This window comes from Eleutherodactylus coqui, chromosome 4 (assembly GCF_035609145.1).
Source record: "Eleutherodactylus coqui strain aEleCoq1 chromosome 4, aEleCoq1.hap1, whole genome shotgun sequence".
In the NCBI taxonomy this organism is placed as follows: domain Eukaryota; kingdom Metazoa; phylum Chordata; class Amphibia; order Anura; family Eleutherodactylidae; genus Eleutherodactylus; species Eleutherodactylus coqui.
Window position 1 is genome coordinate 146,273,518 of NC_089840.1, and position 15,069 is coordinate 146,288,586.

Sequence of the window (15,069 nt, forward strand, 5' to 3'; positions counted from 1 at the left end):
TAGAAGTTTGCACAAGTCTGATCATAAACCAGAGTTAATGTTTAACAAGCAATGGTGACAACAATGACAATTGAACATTTATCCTGTGTAAAGACATGCTGGAACTGAGATTATAAAACTGCAAGACTTGTATGGTAGAAGGAAAACACTGCTAAATGGACATATGAAACAAATGTAATAAACCAGCAGAGGACGGAGATGTAATGGCAGTAGTGACAATCGGTGCTTACTGCGGGTGTGAGATTAATAAACAAGGAAAAGGGCGGTGCGGAAATCGCTGGTGATAGCTGCCATTAGCGTTAATATATAAACACCCTTGACAGTAGGTCCTGGGCAAAGGACAGAGGGAGTGTCTGCCGTAAGGAGTGACGCCAGTGCTCTTACATAGAAGTGCTTGAGCCTTAACCCCCTGTATTTGGACTACCTACTTGCCTATTGTGTCCCTATGTTGTGGCAGATGGATTTCTGACTGAAGGACTCGGGAGGCGATCAGCTGACTAGTGTAAGCAACTATGTTATGTTATCCGGGTTAAATAGAATGTATCAAACCAGTGTGTTACTGCCATGCAAATTATTTGTAATGATGTTCTCTGTGTTCACACTTTGTTTCGTCGCGGTTTTCATCATAAATGCCAGAAAAAATAATACAGAATGTTGGGCTGTTTTTCTGGTAAAGTAGCAGCAACCGGACAAAAGCGTTATAGCTAATGTGTTCCCTCAGCTGGTCTCCATCATGTCATTTTGTTCTTCTGTTCCATGATGGTATATAAGCACAAAAAAATTGTGGAAATGTGAACACAGCCTCACGCTTTACAATCACTTACCTTTTTCAATAAACAAATAATCCAGGGATTATTCTGATTGCCAGATGGGAGTCGGGAAGGATTTTTTTCCCTTAAATTAGAAAAATTGGCTTCTGCCTAACTGTTTTTTTTTTCCCTTTCTCTGGATCAACATTGAGGGGTAATAGGCTGAACTGGATGGATGTGCATATTTTTTCAGCCTTGCATACATGTTACTATGTTTGTGAACTGAGTAGATGTGATGTGAAGCACCTGTGCCTCAATACAAGATCATTAACAGGACCTACTAACTATCTCATGCCCTAGTTCTTTTCATACGGGGCAAAGGAGCTTTTAGATATTTCTGTTTTAATGACCTGGGTGCAACTACAAGCTCTGCATCCTGCATAATTATGTTAAATTGTCTGCTGGCGTCATACATGAGCCGTCAATCAGGTGCCACAGGAAGGTTTAAGGATCACGTAGTACAGAAAGGCAGGACCACTCTAGTAAACGACCGTTCATGCGACTGTTCTTGCCTCATGTACACACAGCGATATTAACAATGATTTAGTGGTTCCCGACGAAGTATGAGCAGAGAGGGAGGTCTGTGTAACCTGTCCCTATGCGAATGTCCCTGCCCTGATACTAATGAAGTAGCCACTAGGATGCCAACAGATGTTCTTTAAAGTTTCTAGAAAGGCGTCACCTGAAGTTCACATGAGGGAGCAAGATTAAGTCAAACCTTTGAACATGTACCCTATTAGGTGATGTTCACCATAGAGGGAAACTGGAAACAATCAAAGAAACTGTACTGAATTAAAAGGTCATAGGAAAAGGTGCTCCTTCAAACTGACCTTAACCATCCTCTGTGACCTACCCAATGTTAACCATTGCAGCTTAATATATTAAGTCAGCTTTGACCCAATTACTCACAAGACCGCAGGCAACAAAAATCTGCTTTCATTGATATCTGTTACATGCAAATCTATTCTCTGAAAGTCTGTATTCAGTTCTCAGCCAATTTGTTGTCCCGAAATAAATTGTCCTTTTCTGAACAGACTGAAGAAATCTATACAAAAATGGTAATTAGAAAATAAATGTCACATGACACCTCATCATACAGCCCTACCAGTCCCTGATTCATAAGCCTTCATAACTTGCTGGATAAGACCAAGTTTACGTCACACTGAGCAGTTTCTAGTATTTGTTTGCCTGACAGTATTTCATGGTACTGCTGGGCTCCTTGCAGATGGGTACAATAGATCTAGGGCAAAGTTTACTCTGAGCATTTGTATTGAATTTAGGTCTTAACTATGAAGGTGCTACAGGTAAATATCACCCTCTCTCCTCTTTCCTAGTGATTGTGTGAGGTGTGAAAGGTCTTAAGCCCTGAGAAAGTTTGAAATGGTATGGACTAAAAGGCTTGGAATAGAAGGCAATAGATATGAGCGAGGATACTCGATCGAGTAGTGCCTTATTTGAGTACCTGCCCGCTCGTCTCTAAAGATTCGGGTGCCGGCAGGGGGCGGGGAGCAGCGGGGGAGAGCGGGGAGGAACGGAGGGGAGATCTCTCTTTCCCTCTCTCCCCCCTGCTCACCGCCGCAACTCACCTGTCACCTGCGCCGGCACCCAAATCTTTAGAGACGAGTGGGCAGGTACTCGAATAAGGCACTACTCGCTCGAGTAGTTTGCCTTAGCAAGTATGCTCGCTCATCTCTAGAAGGCAATGCTTTAGTAGACATGAACATATACAGATGTTGTCATGAAAATTTTTGAGTTTTTATTTGGCAGAACCAGCTTTAAAAAACTTGTTTCGAAGCAACATCATGTTTTTTTTCTTCAGTACTGCTGGGGAAACACTATACATATATGTAAGGCTCCTTCTAGACAATCGAAACAAGTCTATTATTGTTTGAATAAGCGACTGACGTCATTGCTACCTCGTTCGTTCTTGTCCAGCCTGCTTAGACAAGTAGACACATCGTTGGCTCATTCAAATGAAAATTGTTCAGAATCGTCACTATAAGAGAATGAGAAGGACTGAAAGAGCGCTACTTAAACTGGACAACAAGTGAGCGAGCCAACTGTAGTGGCCCAGAGTTAACAGAGCCCCTCCATAAGTGTGAATGTACTTGTCTTGTGCATTTGTATTGTCAGTATCTTCTATGTGTGTGAATTTGATGTTTATTGCACCTCTGCAGCACTGAATGAGTCAATCTCTGTGATATGTCTGGGAAATGTATCTTGTTGTAGGTCACGTAATCATGTTGTATATATGTGTGTGCACGGTCTAGTGCAAGGGTCCTCTTGCCAAGGTTATCCTGCAAGTCAGTCTGAGTCAGTCTAAGCCTGAGGCTGAGTCTTGCAAGAGTTTGAGTTGGAGTCTGGGGAAGAGAAAGCTCTTTAGTGAGTAGGAGAGACTGTGCCTCATCCTACGTGGAGCACCAGAATGGAAGAGGCTGAGCGATGGCCAGATGTGTGCCCTGGGCCCAATCCACCCAGGCCTGTTTGCTGTTAATATGGGGAACTGAGAGAGGAACCACCAGGCAGCGTTGAGTGCTACTTCCAAATGTGAGTGTTGACGGTAGAGAGCTGGAGAGAGAAAGAGAGAGGCCGGGAACAGAACCCCAAAGATAACTGGAACTGTGGACTTGTCTGCCATCCTGTGAATCTTCCCTGTCACACCACTATTGTGTCTGCACTGGTGTCCCACTGGCTTATGTAACGTTTTGGACTGTAATAGTTTATTGGAGTAAACAAGTTCTACCGACTGTTTCCGGTTTTGCTCAGAAAGTTATCCCTGTATGTGGACTATTAACTTTCATCTTCTGGATTCACCGCAGAGGACAGCACCGTAGCGTCATGAGTGACAGGGACTTAAGGTAAACCACTAACTCAGTTTCCCCCATGAAAGTCCCCCAGCAGTAACTTGGTTGGGTTCCGTGCTACCCCCAGGAGAGGAGATGGTAGAGCCCCGTGACAAAGCCTCAATCTACCCCGCTATCTCCTCGGAGATAGGCGATTCTTGTTCATCGTTCAGATCAAATGGTTATTGCTCACATTCGCTCGTTTGAACGATTTTTTGAAGAAAAAGCGTTCCATCTAAAACAGGCCTTAACAGAACCTATGCTATCTCACTATTAACTAAATTAGACTCCCTGCATACTACCAGGGCCTATGGTGATTAAACCTACCCTGCAGTTTATCAGATTTTTGGCTCCCTTTTCTGTGAGTTACGTCTTTGTACAATTTTTCTCTCACCTCTGTGATTTAAAAAAAAATGTAGCACAACTTCTAACAAAACAAAACTACTGGCTACAGTTTGCCAAAAATTGCTCAGGCTCCAGGCCAAGGTTCATCTTCAGACTCAGCTGACTGCTTTGTTTAGTGAGGCCACTAAAAGGCAAATTCCTATCCCTGTGACCTTGCTTGGCTCTGTTCCTCATATTCATTTGTTTTTTCCTTCCCCCTAACAATTAAGTCTTTGATAACAGTACTGGATGAAGAAAGCATCTGCTGCACAACATTATCTATATTTCCAAACCTCTGAACTTTGATACAACAAAAAGAGCCTCAAGTCCTGCAGCATGTTACACATCCATTTTACATGGAGTCATGCCCTGTATTTCGTTTCACAGTAATAGTGCCCATTAGTAAACCCTTACAGTACCGATGCCTCTGATACCTTCCATTTGTGGTGCCTCCCTTTCCTGGACCCCTCAGCTGTATTCCAGGCCAATCAGAAGAGGACCTAGCATATGTTCACCTCACATCCCTGCACCATACCTGCATCATCTTGCTTATGTTGGTGTCTGGGGGGCCAGCAGCTGAGGCAGGGTGCACACTGTCCTGAGGGTTGTCTTTAGAGATGAACTAGCACCAAAATGCTCGGGTGCTCGTTGCTCGAGTTGAACTTTTCGTAATGCTCAAGAGCTCGTTTCAAATAACAAACCCCATTGAATTCAATGGGGGACTCGAGCATTTTTGTATGGGACCGATGCTCCGCATAGGTGATGACTTGTCAAACACCAGAAAACATCAGAAAGTCATGGAAACACCACAGAAACGGATAGGGAAGGGTAGGGGCAGCATGCATGGCTGTATCTGAGGCTCTCAGGTCCCACTATTAAGCCAAAATGGGGCAAGAGCCTGGCGGTCACCCCCCTAACAATTTACTTCGGACAAACCCTCATTAGCAAGGCACACGCACTGGCACATGTTAGCAAAGTACCACGCTACCTGCAACCAAGGACAGTCACTGCCTGCGGGTGACACTGCTGCCTCTTCTCCTGAGTTCCATGCTGGCATTGCAGTCCAACCCCCCCCCCGCACGACCCTGCATCCACAGCTCACACAAAAGTTTCCCTGCGCAGCGTTCAGCTGCCCTCATGCCACGTGCTCGCTTCATAGCCTCACCACCCTCATTTCAATTTATAAGTGCGTACTGGATGAGGAGGAACCGGAGCCACACACTGCAGAGGGTTGAGTCTGGCTAGACTCCTCAAAGTTTCCGAGAACCTGGCAGATATCTGCCATCCATGCCCACTCCTCAGTCAAGAATTGCAGAGGCTGACTTCCACTACGCCACCCATGTTGTAGCTGGTTTCCCACTATTGCTCTACGCTGCTCGTACAGCCTGGCCAACATGTGCAACGTAGAATTCCAGCGTGTGGGCACGTCGCACAGCAGTCGGTGCTCTGGCAGCTGAAACTGACGTTGCAGCGTCCTCAGGGTGGCAGCGTCCGTGGTGGACTTGCGGAAATATGTGCAGACGTGGCGCACCTTGCTGAGCAGGTCAGAGAAGTGGGGGTAGTTTTTCAGAAACCGCTGAACCACCAGATTGAAGACGTGGGCCAGGCATGGCACGTGTGTGAGGCTGCCGAGCTGCAGAGCCGCCACCAGGTTATGGCCGTTGCCACACACGACCATGCCCGGTTGGAGGCTCAGCGGCGAAAGCCAGAGGTCGGTCTGCTCTGTCAGACCCTGCAGCAGCTCGGGGGCCATGTGCCTCTTGTCACCTAAGCTGATTAGTTTCAGCACGGCTTGCTGACGCTTGCCCACCCGCTATGCTGCCGTGCCGTGCGCTACCAACTGCTGGCGACGTGCTCACACTTCCTAAATGAGAGGTAGAGGTGGCGGAGGAGGGTTTGGAGGAGGTGGCATAAAACGCCGCAGATACCAACACCGAGGTAGGACCCGCTATTCTGGGTGTGGGTAGGAAGTGAGCGGTCCCAGCCTCCACCAAGTTCACCCAATGTGCCGTCAGGGAGATATAGTGGCTCAGCCCGCCAGTACTTGTCCATGTGTCCGTGGTTAAGTGAACCTTCCCAGTAACCGCGTTGGTGAGGGCACAATTTATTTTGCAGGAGATGTGCTGGTGTAGGGCTGGGACGGCACACCAGGAAAAATAGTGGCGACTGGGGACCGAGTAGCGCGGGACCGACGCCGCTATCATGTTTTTGAAAGCCTCCGTTTCCACAAGCCTGTACAGCAGCATCTCCAGGCTGATTAATTTGGCAATGTGCAAGTTTAAAGCTTGTGCATGCGGGTGGGTGGCGTATTTGCGCTTTTGCTCCAACGCTTGTGTTAGCGACAGCTGAACGCTGCGCTGAGAGACATTGCTGGATGGAGTGAAGGACGGTGGAGGTGAGGGTGCAGGTGCAGGCCGGGAGGCGCTCGTGCCTGTGTCCTGGGAGGGGGATTGGATCTGTGTGGCAGGTTGGGGCACAGGGAAAGAGGCAATGGTGTGACCCGGAGGTGGTGAACGGCCTTTGTCCCACCTTGTGGGGTGCTTGGCCATCATATGCCTGCGCATGCTGGTGGTGGTGAGGCTGGCAGTGGTGGCTCCCCGGCTGATCTTGGTGCGACACAGGTTGCACACCACTGTTCGTCAGTCGTCAGCACTCTCACTAAAAAACATCCACGCCTTTGAACACCTAGCCCTCTGCACGGAGGCTTGCCACGAGGGGGTGCTTTGGGAAAAGTTGGGGGATTCTTCGCTCTGGCCCTGCCTCTACCCCTGGCCATCCCACTGCCTCTTCCAACCTGTCCTGCTGCTGCCCTTGCCTCCCCCTCTGAAGCCCTGTCCTCAGTAGGCTTAGCAAACCAGGTGGGGTCAGTCACCTCATCGTCCAGCCGCTCTTCCTCCAAATCCTCTGTGCGCTCCTCCCTCGGACTTACTGCCCTTACTACTACCTCACTGACTGCAACATCGCAAAAACTGTGTCTCATCATCCTCATCCACAAAAAGCTCTTGAGACAGTTGCCAGAAGTCCCCAGCCTCATAACCCAGACTCCGGGAACTTTCCAAAGGTTGGGCATCGGTCATGACAAACTCCTCAGGTGAGAAAGGACACAGAACGGTATAACTGAAGTAGTTTGCAGTAGGCGAGGAAATGTTAGAGTGCAGTTTCAAGGTGAGAGCTGGTTGTACGGCACTGCAGGCTGAGAACGCTATTACTGAAAGGCTGGGAACAGGCCTAGATGCATAATACAAAAATGGATGCACTACAACTCCCAGCAGGCCACAAGTATAATGCACAGGGTGAGATGCAGCCCTAAGAAGGACCATTGGGGTTCTTGTACAGAGGATCAGGAGGACTGTAAAACCTTCCCTATATAAGTAGCTGTGTCCCTACACTCTGCCTTATGCACTGCACACACAGAACAGTACAGCTGAAATGGCCTGCACAGCCCTAGATGCTTAAAAAAAAAAAAAATGGTGCACTACTGCTCCCAGCCAGCCACAACAGTAATGCACACTATGAGGAGTAGCCCTAAGAAGGACCATTGGGGTTCTTGATGACAGGATCCTACTCTAACACTGTCCCTATATCAGCAGCAGTTTAAGTACTCGGCGGTCACCTGATCGGCCCAGCCACTCACTACTGGAAGAGGGGGGAGGGAGGCTGGCACGTCACAGCAGGAAGTGGTAATGCCTTCCCCGCATGTCTATTAGCTAGAAAATGGCGCTAAACATGCGGGGAAGGAAGTGTAATTGACTCAAGTACCGCGTGGTGTTCGACTCGAGTAACGAGCATCTCGAGTACTCCAATACTCGAACGAGCATCAAGCTCGGACGAGTGTGCTCGCTCATCTCTAGTTGTCTTCCCATCTGGTTCCATCAGGGCACGCACATACTGCAGGCATCATGGGGCTCTATAGCATGACTCAAAATTGCAGTCCCCCTACACTTCCCTCACTCCCCCCAAAAATTATGCATATATTCTGGACAAGTTTATAACAAGGTGAGCTTTGATAAAGTGGCTCAACTTTAGTATAGCCTACCTCTAAATAATGCAGTTGCCAAATAATATATGCATGTTCTACACTATGATAGTGATTACAGTGCAGTTACCTCTAGTGATCACAGGTGACGTCTTCGCTGTTTTGAGTCGTCCATTATTGTTTTTCTGTTAAAATAATGCAAACAAGGAAGATGGAAATCTCTGCATCGCCACTTATTGGATGGCAGCATTCCTTCAAATCAATATGCTAAGTCTTAACAATGATTGGGAATACGAAACCAAGCCAGAAACCCATGCATAGAAAGTTGTTTCTGGGTGTTTGCTCCCCATCAGTGTGCATCTGGCTTAGTTTGTAAGAGGCCTGTAATGTGGGTCAAGAGGGGTGTCGCGTGTCCTTAAGGGGAGCACCCAAAAAGTGTGTGGAGACACCTTGAGGGTGAGTGGGTAAGGGAATGGCATAGTCTCTCCCCAGGGAGAGCACCTAAAAGTTGTGTGGGGACACCTAGAAAGTGAGTAAGGAGACTTATAAGGCCATGCTACCTCCTCTGGGTAATTTATGCAAATGAGGAAGATGGAAAAATAAGTCTATTTTCTATTCTCTCGGCTCAGATCAACAGGAAAACTACTTTTAGACAGGACTCATTTCTGTACTCTATACTCCCCGTCCTGCCATTGTCCCCAGTGAACCTCTCAGTAATCTCAGTAAGAGACTCATTTACATTGTGGAGGATCACAGAGGGGGCTCAATTTGTGTAGGGATCACAGAGGATAGGTCAAAAGAGAAGGCACAATTACTGTGTGAGGGTTAAAGAGGAAACTCAATTACTTTGCGAGGGGAGCCACAATGGGGTCACAATTTTTGGGTTCCGTAGAGGGGAAACATACTTTGCAGAGCCTAAAAGCAGTATTATTACCTTGTGGGGGGCAAAAGGGGGAATTATTACTATTTGGGAAATAAAGGAAGTATTATTTACTGTGGTGGGTACTATGGGGTAACTATTACTCTGTGAGAATACTACTACTTTGTGGAGCACAAACTGGGTCAATATTACAATGTAGGCCACATAGCGGGGTACTAGTACTATGAGGCATGGTGGCATGGGGAGGATGGTTCAAGTCAACAGAAAAGAGTCTCGGCTGAAAGGATTCTTTCTGTGGGCTTCGACTGGTATAGAGAAAATTAAGGAAAATGGGTGTCACTAATCAGAGGAGATGTCATATGATCCTCACAGTTTTGTAAAAATGGTCATTGGTTGTTGCAAACTCTCAGGCTTCTGTGCAGTTCTTACAACATCCTGCAAATTTAGCCAGTTAATTATTAATTCTTCCCAGGTTCTGGTGCAACAGGCCAGACCTAAGAGTGGTTAAGCAGCGAGGGAAATTGAGATGGAAGTCATGGTGGCTCTGCTGCTTCTTTTGGCAAGATGGTAAACGTGGTCTAAAAGTGATGCTACACAGTGGCAAAATTTGGCAGTTCTCACTGTGAGATGCCCACGGGATCGGGCAGGGTAAGGTGGTGATACCCCAGGGGGTTCTACCTGCTGAGTCGGGTAGGGGAAGATGCAGTTTTATCGTTATGCCAGTCAATGTACGGTTAGGGACCCGTTCCGAACAAAATAATAAATATGGAGAACTAAATAAAAAAGATGGAATTAACCTCAGTCCACTTCCCACTGCACTGGCTTTCTCCGTGTTCCTCCCCAGCCTCTCTCAAGCTTAGGCTTAGCTCTGCACTTGCTCCTCCCCGGTCTCTATCTCAGGCTTCCCTGGACTAGACTGGCTTAACTCCACCCACTCATCTCTTTTATACTGGCACACTAGTTCAGCCTGTGATGGGGATGTAGGCTACCAATCCCAGGTTATCTACTCTTTGCTGAGCCTGGCTAAACACTCCCCTGACTGTTTTTAGGTGACCTGTAAACATTAGGGGCTGGAGAATATTACTAGAACACACATTACAGTAGAGAAATATGAAACACAACATCATAACTTTTCCCACCTATTACACATCACATTAGAGCCTGATTATAATAATATAGTCGATACAGCAATTGCTGGAGTACCCAACTCTGGGGTACTACACTGGCCTGTCCTCATTCACCTGTCTGATCATTTATGAGTTCTCCTCAAAGTTCTGTGCAGTTACTCATTCCTTGCCAGGTGACCAAGGTTCCTACCTGCTGTAAGTCTATCTCTCTCTGCTCTTCCTTAGTCAGACCTTATCTGGAATACTGTGTCCAGTTCTGGGCACCCCTCAGAGAAGAGTTACCAAGATGGTGAGCAATCTGCAAATCATGTACTATGAAAAACGGTTAAAGAATCTGGGAATGTTTAGCTTGCAAAAAAGAAGGCTGAGAGGAGACTTAATAGCCGTTGTAACAGGGTGAGAGGTGTGGTCTGGAATGGAAGATATATGTCACAGAGGTTGTTAGCTTCTGTGATGTAGATCGGTCCAATATTACTCCAGGCCAGATCTTACACCTAAACAAGCTGTGTAAAGAGACAGGTGGAAGTGAGGAGGAGGTGTGTGTGTCTGGGAGAACCAGACTTCAGTTGTAACCTGATTCCTGTTGTCAGCAGAGAGACGCTGTGGACAAAGAGCTACGTTGCTCCAGCAGGACACTTGGGGAACTCTAGCCCTAGGACTGGGGTCTGGAGACACTACGACTTAAAGACTATCTGCGTTCTGGACAACTACAGGTCTATGAAAACAAACGGACTTATTACTGTTTCACTCAGCTGTGGACTTAATTGCTCCGCCTGTGGACTGTGGAAGATTAAATTGAAAGGACTTTTGCAAACTTTATCATTTTTCTGGAGACCCAGTCATTTCTGTTCTGCTAAAACTTATGTGAATAAACTAACAGAGAAGTAAAAGTGACCATTTGGCGCACTCATTAACCCCTCTGGCGTTACACTGTCTACAAATATCTGAAGGGCTGTCACAGAGCAGAGGGATCAGCCCTATTCTCATTTGCACAAGAAAAGACTAGAAGCAACAGGATGAAACTGAAAGGGAGGAGACACAAATTAGATATAAGAAAAAAAACTTTCTGATAGTGAGGGTGATGAATGAGTGGAACAGGTTACCACGAGAGGTGGTGAGTTCTCCTTCAATGGATGTGTTCAAACAAGGGCTGGACAAATATCTGTCTGGGAAGATTTAGTAAATCCTACACTGAGCAGGGGGTTGGACCAGATGACCCTGGAGGTTCCTTCCAACTCTACCATTCTATGATTCTATGTTTCTGTGGTGTGCAGTCTCCTGATCTCCTTTTTGTCTTTATGCCATAGTTGAGTGTCTACAGTCTCTCCTGCCAGTATGTGGGACTGTACAGTCATAAAACAGAACAGTATCACCAGGCCATGGACCCCAAAGGTGTTGAGGCTTCTAATCCCTGCTAGTTGATGTCTACGAACTGGTTGACCTAATGGTTCATACGGGGGTCTGCCGGTGAGAGATAGTACAGGATCTCTGTTAAATTTCAAGTCAATTAGACAAATTACAGCCTCTAGTATCTGCCGCCCCTGCAGCACCCATAATTCAACAAACTTCCAGTGAGCCTCCTCTGCTTGGTAATTCTGCTGCGGGCCAGTTGGTCTTCTTCTGCAGCATCTTCCTTATTGCATCTCAAGCAAGGAGATTTGACTGTTGGACAATATGTCATTAAAGGTGTATTCTGTATTCAAAGTGAAAGTTATCTGCTTCATAAGGTGATAATTAGAGATGAGCGAGCGTACTCGGAAAAGCACTACTCGCTCGAGTAATTTGCTTTATCCGAGTATCGCTGTGCTCGTCCCTGAAGATTCGGGTGCCGCTGCGGCTGACAGGTGAGTCGCAGCGGGGAGCAGGGGAGAGCGGGCGGGAGAGAGGGAGAGAAAGATCTCCCCTCCATTCCTCCCCGCTCTCCCCTGTAGCTCCCCGCTCCGTACCGGCACCCGAATCTTCAGGGACGAGCACAAGGATACTCGGATAAAGCAAATTACTCGAGCGAGTAGTGCTTTTCCGAGTACGCTCGCTCATCTCTAGTGATAATGTAATGTTGCAATATAATGTTAGAACTTGTATTACACATCTGCAGCGATACGGCTTTACCTGTTGTCTCCCGCATGCTTACTTCTCCAATGGCATCCAGTAATTAAAGGCCCTTTTTACATGAGCAGATAATCGCGCAAAGATTGCTCAAACGACAGTTTGAGTGACAGCTTTGAGCGATTATTTTGCATAAAAAATAATTGGCATTTAAGTAGCTACTCAACTACTATGCAAATGAAGCCTTCTCTGAATGCAGGCTAATAGCTGGAGGCTATTATCTGCACTCAGATCCTTTGTTCTCCATGGGGAAACAATGCTATCAGCACTACCCCGTGGAGAACGACTGATAAAAGTGAGGGATGATTTTTAGGTGAGCTTGATTTTAAGGATCAGCAAAAAGTGCCCAAAATGCAGGTGCCCCGAGCCCTTTTACACACACCGATTATCGCTAAAACGATCGCCGATTAGCGAATTTTTAGTGATTAAATCATCCAGTGTAAATGGGCCTTAAGACCTGTAGACTTAACTTGTTTTACTGGTCAGGCAGCCGGGATGGTGCACTCCTTAGTAACTGGCAGTAGGGCATTGTGGGATATGTAGATTTTGCACTCTCCAGCGGCCAAATTAAATAACAATGTGGAAATCTGAAGCTGGCTGGAAAGCAGTGGTGGGACAGGTTGGCAAAAAAAGGTAGCAGAGTTCAGTTTGATGACTTACATTGATGTTTGGAATAATGGCAATAAGTGGAAATATTGGGGAAATTTAAAAAAATTTTGCCCAGTCTCTGGGATATGCCTTTAGGTTCCAGACTGTGTCCATCAATCTAGGCTGGTGTAATGACTCCTTATCTGCTGTATTCTATGAAGGATTGTCCGATCATATTAAAGGGGTTGTCCAAATTGTTGATAGCAGTGGGAGAAATCAGTGGACATAGAAAAAACGTCACAATTCTCACCTCCCGCTGCTATAATGCTCACCACGGCTCTTGTCTTCTGTTTACAAGCACTGTAGAGGTCATGTGGGTTGTGATCGCTGTAGATGATAAAAGGCCCAACAGGGATGATGCTCTATAAACCTGCTGAGGCTTCTACATTAGAAGCCCATGTGAGAAGTTTAAGGAATGTCGCTTGGCCTTCTGGACTGAAACGGCAGTTCAGTGCCTCTGTGTGTATATTCATGTTATATAGTTTTTAGCATAGGGGGACAAATCTATATAAAACAAATAACTCAGAAAAAAACCCTTTAAGGACAAGTTAGGTTGTGACCTCCCTATAAGCCTTGATGACTTTATTGCCCTGGCTGCTAGAATGGATCCTCTAGTCTTAGGAAAAAGAGCAAGTCTGTCAGTATCCTCACCCAGCATCTCCAATTATGCACCTTCTGTAATTCCAGTTGACCCCATTAAATTGGGCTGCTCGGCCCTAACTCCACAAGACAGAACTTGTTAGGTGATCGTTGGCCTCTGTCAGTACCGTAGAAGAGGGGGTCATCTGTGTATCGACTGTCCTGTAAGTCCAAAGAAGCTGGAAAAACACAGGTGGTGTCCGACGTCAAATATTTGGGTATCATTAATACTTAAGACCTCTGTCTTCTACACAACCTAAGCGTAGTACCATTATTAGAATACACCCAAATGAAATCTGTTAAGGACCTTTAATGTAGCCAGCTGTACTAATGCAATGAAAGTGATTATGCCCTAATTCCTCTACCTGCTATCGAATGTCTCCAACCGGGTTTCTCAGGCCTTCTACTGCCAGGTTAACTCACTTATAACTCCATTTGTTTGGGGGTCATCACATAATAAATTTACATTGTTTACCCTACACAGCTATGAACACATCGGTGGGTTGTCTCTACCTCACCTGTTTTTATGTTATTTTGTAGGACTTTAATAGACACTGGTTGGTTTCTGACCTCCTACCTAACTCAGGACACCTTTTATCTTACCTTGGAATAGAATTCCCTGCAGCAGCGACACAACACTTAATTCCTACTGTATCCTTATACCAGCCAACATTGTCTGGTCAGAAATCTTGGAGTCACAGACCCCAGCCTCACCAGCTGCTAATAGTCCAATTTACATGTAAAGATGATCGCTCAAAATTCGTTCAAAAGATAGTCTGAGTGACAGTTTTGAGCGATCATTTTGCATAAGCTACTAATGGGCACTAATTGCCATTACTAGCTTATTAACTTAATTTGGATGTATTTAGAGAACAGCACGCTAATTTCAATGTTATCAGCACTCCCCGATGAGCACTCAGTGTGTGGTCCCTGCTATCGGGGATGATGGATGTTATGCTGACTTGAATTCAGCGATGGACGAACAGTGAACGAAAAATGCGAAATGGGAGCGCATTTACATGCAATGGCTATCGCTCAAAAGCCATCGTTTGGACAAATTCTGAGCAATAATTGTTGCATGTAAATGGGCCTCACCCAATTATATATCACTTACTAAACATATTTAACCGCCAAATGACTCAATTACACGGGCAGGATCAGATTTCATCTAAGCTATGTTCTTATATACACCCTGATTTTTACCACATGATAGGGGAATGTCCCTTATTTGACACCTCTTGGAGTTCCTGATCTTAAATTGCTTATTTGAAATATTGAACAATGGCAGCACTAACTTGTATTGTGCAAAAGTAATTAAAAAGTGTAAGAAAAAATATAAATTTGGTACTATCATAATGGCCCAATGAATAAAGTTACTGTATCATTCATACCACATGATGTCTGCTGTAAAAAGAAAAGATTGCTGCAGAATTGCTGCTTTTCTGTCATATGGATGAAGACAGAGTTATACAGTAGAAAGGGATCCTGAGGAAGTGGGGGGAGGGGAGGCCTCCTGTCCACGAGTGGAGAATCATTTCGATTCTCCACTTGCAGAGGGCAATTTGCAACAGGCTGCGAATTGTCCCGATTCTCCACGGTCTGCCTATCTATTAGATTTGACTGACCGGCGAAGATTCGCCTGTGGCTCCTGTTCCTG

At 46.0% G+C, this 15,069-nt stretch overlaps 1 protein-coding gene across 2 annotated transcripts in view; it reads left to right on the forward strand.

Annotated features, from left to right (window-relative positions):
• The first annotated feature begins 361 nt into the window (after positions 1–361).
• Positions 362–15,069, forward strand: part of EPS8L3 (EPS8 signaling adaptor L3) — a 91,903-nt gene continuing 77,195 nt past the window's right edge. For both annotated transcript variants that reach the window (XM_066598684.1, XM_066598685.1), the window contains exon 1: positions 362–502. The gene's annotated coding sequence lies outside the window, so the exon portion shown is untranslated. The remainder of the gene's footprint in view (positions 503–15,069) is intronic.